General features: G+C 44.1%; 1 long non-coding RNA gene across 1 annotated transcript; it reads left to right on the top strand.

Annotated features, from left to right (window-relative positions):
* The first annotated feature begins 627 nt into the window (after window positions 1–627).
* On the top strand, window positions 628–3,240 carry LOC310758225. Its single transcript, XR_014545652.1, has 3 exons — window positions 628–763; window positions 2,783–2,887; window positions 3,158–3,240. It is a non-coding gene; the product is annotated as an uncharacterized lncRNA (long non-coding RNA).
* Window positions 3,241–6,000: the final 2,760 nt, after the last annotated feature.

Raw genomic sequence — 6,000 nt, 5'->3', positions numbered from 1 at the left:
GGCGGGGTATAAATAAATTATTATTATTATTATTATTATTCCTTTCCCAGACAGGCACAGTGGTATTTCTCCTATGGTTGGCAGCAGAACTCGCCCAAACCCGAAGCAAAGGACACGATGACCACTCCCTGAATCCATGTACAAAAGTCCACCAGAATGGTGGTTGAATCTTGCTTGGCAATGGGACAGTGTGTCCTCCGCTGTGCTTGGGGACCACAGACTAGCTCAGGGAACTCAGGGCAGAGGAGGTAGTGGTGCACACAGCTCTGTCCGCTCCCACCTCTCAGAATCTGCCGTCTGATCCCTTTGCCTAATAGTAGGGCCGGTCCTGATTGGAAAGAAAAGGAGGGGAATTCTAAACAGAAAAATGGGGAATCAAAAGGGGAACAGAGAGCCACCACACTAGGCCTGTCAGGGCTGGGGAAATGTTGGCTCCTTCACCATAGACAATCCCCTTCCTGGCCCAACCTCCAGCAGATTGCTCTGTCCAACAGCACAGCAAACAAAGAGAGCCTCAGAATAAACGCACACATCTTTGTGACACAGCATTGCCTAGGTAGTGTCTTTGACAAGGAGTGCCCTTTTCAGCTGGTATTTAACTGCTTGTTTCCCACCCCAGCCTGCCTCCCTAGGGAGCCCAGGACAGCAAAAATATAAGCAGCAAAACAATGCAATTTAAACATTTTCCGTTTTATGGTTGCAACTGTTTCAGTGGTCTTACTTATTGTTGTAACCCACCCTGAGACCTTGTGGGGAAGGGCAGGTATGAAATGTAATAAAATAAATAATTTTTTTTTAAAGTAAAAAATATTTTAAAACATAAAGAGTTTCTAAAAACAGTTATGGCTGACTCATCAGCTGTGACTGTTTCTGGAATACAACAGCCAAGATGCTTTCAGAGGCAGATTTAAGGCAACACGACTGGTTCCCCTGCTCAGGGTGCCGAGCCGAGAGGGCATCTTCCGGCCTCCTTCCCAAAGCCTAGTTAGCGCATGCCCCGCTCTGGGAAGGAGACACAGTGGCGTAGCATGGGGGGTGCAGGGGGGGCCGGCCGCACCAGGCGCAACATCTGGGGGTTAGGGCAAATCCATGGGTTAGGGGGCGCAAATCCACGGGTTAGGGGGCGCAAATTACTTGCCTTGCCCCGGGTGCTGACAACCCACGCTACGCCACTGAGGAGACAGGAGGGATTTTTCCTTTTTTCTTTCTCCTTCTGTGTTGGAACTCCTATTTGGGGACTTCCCTGGCTTTTTTCTGGCCCATGTTGGACCAGTCTGGATAGTTAGCCTTGGTGAAGACTTGACGTTTTTATCCCAAAAAAAGTTTTTGATTGAGTTTCACTGCATTTTAATGTTTTAATGTTGTATTTTAATCTTGTTTTTTAAGCTGTATTTCAATCAATTGTTTTTATATTTGGTGTTAGCCGCCCTGAGACCCTTCTTGGCTGGGGAGGGCGGGGTATAAATAAATTATTTTATCATTATTATTATTATTATTATTATTATTATTAGGTTCGGAGGCATCAAATTTTGGCCTCGCACAGGGTGCCATATTACCAAGGCCGCAGTTACCCATGGTCTGGCAACTTCCAAGCTAGAAATGTCCTCTTCTTGGGGCTTCCTTTGAAGGTTGCAAAATGTGTCTACCAGAACCCTGAATGCACCAGTGAGACGTAATCACATAAGATCACAGTTAAAGGGGTTCCATTGGTTATCTATAATTGAGTGGGCAAAATTCAAGGCCCTGACTTTACCGTATGAAGTTCCAAACAACTTGGAACCCAAATATCTGAAAGTGTGCATCCTGCTCCATCAGTCTGCCTGTGTATTAAAATTGATAGCAGAGACTCTTGTTGTGGTCCTGCCATTGAAGCAAGCTCACGACATGGTCACCTGAGGCAGGGTCTTCTCAGTGGTGGCACCTCACCTGTAGAAATCCCTTGCACGGGGTGCCATAGTTCACCAGGACTCCTCTCATAGCTTCAACAAGCTTGGGTCCAGCAGCAGCAGCCAGTTTTGCCTCTTGGCATAGCCTCTCCCAGCCAGTATGCATAGAGTCCTGCTGCACATCCTCCTTGTTCTCAATGAAAACACGAACCACACGCCTTCTGAATAGTTTCTATCCAAGAGCTCTGATTGCACTAAATAATGATCTCAGGGCCAGTTGCAAGAAATAGCAAGCAGGGAGTAGGAAGGAATGAGATAGGTTTTAGGTTATGTTATGCCTTTAAATAGGTTATGTTATATTCTGGATTATGTTATGTTTTATAGATTATGTCTGAATAGGATGAGAGTGTTGGAGATACGTGTAAATGTGTATGTGAACCCGGTCTTTGGGGGGGTGTTTGATTTTCGTTGTTGTGTATACTGTGTATATACGGACAATGACAATAAATTTATCTAAATCCAAAACACCTTGCAAAAAAAAATCTCTGTGTAAAAGGACAGGGGTTTTTTTCCCTGTGCAACACCATGTCCAGTAGGGGATTTTGTCTTGCAGATGGCTTTTGCAAGACCACCATCTCCCTCTGCCCTTTTGTCTGGCAAAAAAATCCAAGCTCAGGCTGTCAGCTGTGATTAACCCCCAGCACCCAAGAATCTAGAGGGGGAAATCTGACACCCAGGAATCTGTGGCATCCCTCTCCCCCCACTAACCCATAGCATTATTAATGGGTTATTCCTCTGTTGTGGATGGCTCTGGGAAGAAGGACAGGATATAAATTGCAATTATAAATAAAACAAATCTCGAGGTGTGCTGAGAGGTCTGTTTTTGCCCTATTCAGCTGATTTAATGAAGATAGTTCAACCATTAGTTCCCATGGAAACACATCATCGCAGCATCCCAATGCTATTAACACTCGTTTCTTCAAGTCCAAAACTCTATCCAGGTAAGACAGACCAGAGTGATAATCCTTTCTGGAGAAATATGATAGTAAAACTCATTAAAGTATACATGGGTGGAGATGGTCCTTAAGATATCTCAGCCCAGGCCCATAATTTTTAGGGCCTTAACAGTTAAAATCAGCCATTTCAGCTGAGCCTGGGCACAAATTGGCAACAAATGAAGGTTGCACAGTATCAAAGCAAAAGGTCTTGACCACTGAATAGTCTTGCAGCTCTGTTATAAAGCAACTAAATTTTCTGAATGTTTTTCTTAGGCAGTACGGTGTGAAACCAGGGATGACTGCAGAAAAAACCTAGTTCCAGAAAGCAAACAGCTGGCAAGGAGGATGATTAAGGGAATAAAGTTTTAGTGTATGCTAGTATGACCTCCTCACTGCCTTGCCTTTTCCACCTGACCTGAAAGGGCAGGACCCTGACTGACTTGCGCTGCAGAAGATTAGGCTGCTCAGCAGACTCTTGGGCTGGGGTATTGCTCAGGGGTGCTGTTGCTGTTACTGATATTTTTTTGTATGTGGAAATTGTTCAATTTGGTTGTGTATTTTTAATGATTTTTGTTACGTTGCAATTATGTATGTTTTCATGCTGAAAGAATCTCCAGAGCTCTTAAGTGGTGCTTGGACGAAAGTGCAATTTCTCCCACTCGCTGTCACTCACCCCTCCTTGAGGATTTCTCGATCCCACAGCAGAGTGCAACCCTTCCAGAGCATTTGGAAGTTTTTCCCAATGTTACCTCTGTTCTTCAAAGATAATTTGATAGTCTATTTATAATCACCACTTAATTACATCTGTCGACAGCGTCCCAACAGATGCGGCTGACCTGCTACGATGCCTCCCCGGAAGCCACTGCCTCTGGCAGCATTTCTGTTGGAACGAATAGAGTGTCATAGTCTCAAGACAGCAGGGTGGCATGGTCACAAGACTGTGAGGTGGGATTAGTGACACTTGTGTGAGCACCCACAATGTACCTTTGCCAACAGTAATGCCAGGGCTAAGGATGTAGGAGCAGAGGAGAGAAAAGAAACTCCACCCCCCTCTTCTGGCATTTAAATGTGTCTGCCAGTCTCTTTCATTTGTGCCCACTGCCAATGATTAAATGAGTCCAAACCACTGAGCCTTGCTGGGTGACCTTGGGCCAAGCACCCACTCTCAGTCTCACCTACCTCACAGGGTTGTTGTGAGGATAAAATGCAGAGAACTATGACTGCCACATTAAACTCCCTCACATTGACTGCAGCTCAGCATTTGGAGCAGATAGATACTATTATATCCATAAGGATGTTCAAATATCAGTTGCACGTATCCAGCACGGCCAGCATCCACACAACTATAGCTTTAGTTAATTTCTTATTTATTTCAGTCTGCATATCTTTCTTTTTTTCCTTTCTGCAGTCCTGAGTTTACATACTGAAGCTTGTCAGTGTCATACTGTATGCAGTGCAACAATAAACCGGAACAGAAAGATTATAGTCTTTATATATCTAGGGCTGAATGAAAACATGCAATCATGCAATTGCAGATGTCAATGGCAGGCGTTCATTGTGCCAGCTTTGTCAATCAGCAGACAGCAAGTGTTTAGCAATCATTGCATCAACAAATAGCGGTGAATTAGATTTTGATAAACCCAGATTGCTGGAAAGTCTGCTTCTGGAAGCTCAAATGTGGAGTCTGAATTTCAGATGAGGCTGAAGATAGTTTCTCGTTCGTTCTTGCTCCAGAGGTGCAGATACAGGAGGGGTGTTGCTTCCTTTAGCTCCTATCTCAGGCTGTATGTTTGAGTCCCTTCCTGGATCCAGCAAGGGCAGTAATGGCCCCCAAGTATGGGTCATTAAGGTAACAAAGGAAGTGGCTCTGCAACAGGGAAAAAATGGGTGCTCCTCTTCCCTCACCTGGCTATTGGTGAGAAGGACAAGGGTCAGATGTGTGAGCTAGAAGCTAGAAGCAGGTTGTAGGTGGGGCAGCTGAGAGAGCCATGCTCGATTTCTGCTGGAATCCAAGGCTGTGCAACAGCCCCAGTACCCGAGTTGCATTACCCAAAGGCCTTGCTCATTCTTCCCTTTGTGTCACTGCAGCACAATGCCTTTTCACACACATTTATCAGAACAATTCCTAAAAATTATTATTATTATTATTATTATTATTATTATTATTATTATTATTTATACCCCACCCATCTGGCTGGGCTTCCCCAGCCACTCTGGGCAGCTTCCAAAAAAATATTAAAATACTGTAATACATCAAACATTAAAAGCTTCCCTAAACATGGTTTTATGTGAGGCATAAGACTCTGCATTCTAAGAATCCTAATGTTGTTTCTTATTATTTATATGACAGGTCTGCTGATTTTTATTTTTCATATGCATTATGTTAGATGATATATTAATGCATTATGATCCCCCCATTTTCCCCTTTATGGTAGTGTGTGTGTGTGTGTGTGTGTGTGTGTGTGTACACACTTACTGTAAGTCACTTGGAGACCTTTGGGCGACGAGACTGGCAAGCTTAATAAATGAAATGGAAAGGAAAGGAAAGGAAATCTCCACTTTCATCTAAAAAAGTAATAGTTCTCACGTTTCTAGGGCAGAGGTAGGGAACTTCAGGTCTGGGGCTAAATGTGGCCTCCAGACCTCGCCATCTGGCCCTCCATCTGCCTCTCCCCAGGCATCACCTCACTGTCAATGCTTTGCATCCTCAAGTGTTTGACGAAACTGGAATGTGTCATGAATTCAAAGAATGGCTGTTGTTTGCCTGATTGGAGCCTAGATGATGGTGGTGGTGGTGATGATGATGATGATGATGATTATAATAATAACAATAATAATAATAATAAATTATTTCTTCCCCAGCCACTATGGGTGGTTTTCAACAGAACATTAAAAACAGAATAAAGTTTCAAACATTAAAAACTTCTCTAAAGACGGCTGCCTTCAGATGTCTTCTAAAAGTCGGATAGTTGTTTATTTCCTTGACATCTGATGGGAGGGCAATCCACAAGGTGGGTGCCACTACTGAGAAGGCCTCTACCTGGTTCCCTGTAACGTCACTTCTCACAGTGAGGGAACCGCCAGAAGGCCCTCGGAGTTGGACCTCAGTGAGAGAT

Source organism: Podarcis filfolensis (assembly GCF_964270895.1).
Source record: "Podarcis filfolensis genome assembly, chromosome: 3".
Taxonomy (NCBI): domain Eukaryota; kingdom Metazoa; phylum Chordata; class Lepidosauria; order Squamata; family Lacertidae; genus Podarcis; species Podarcis filfolensis.
The sequence above is the reverse complement of the archived record's forward strand: the minus strand, read 5'-3'. Positions and strand labels throughout refer to the sequence as shown.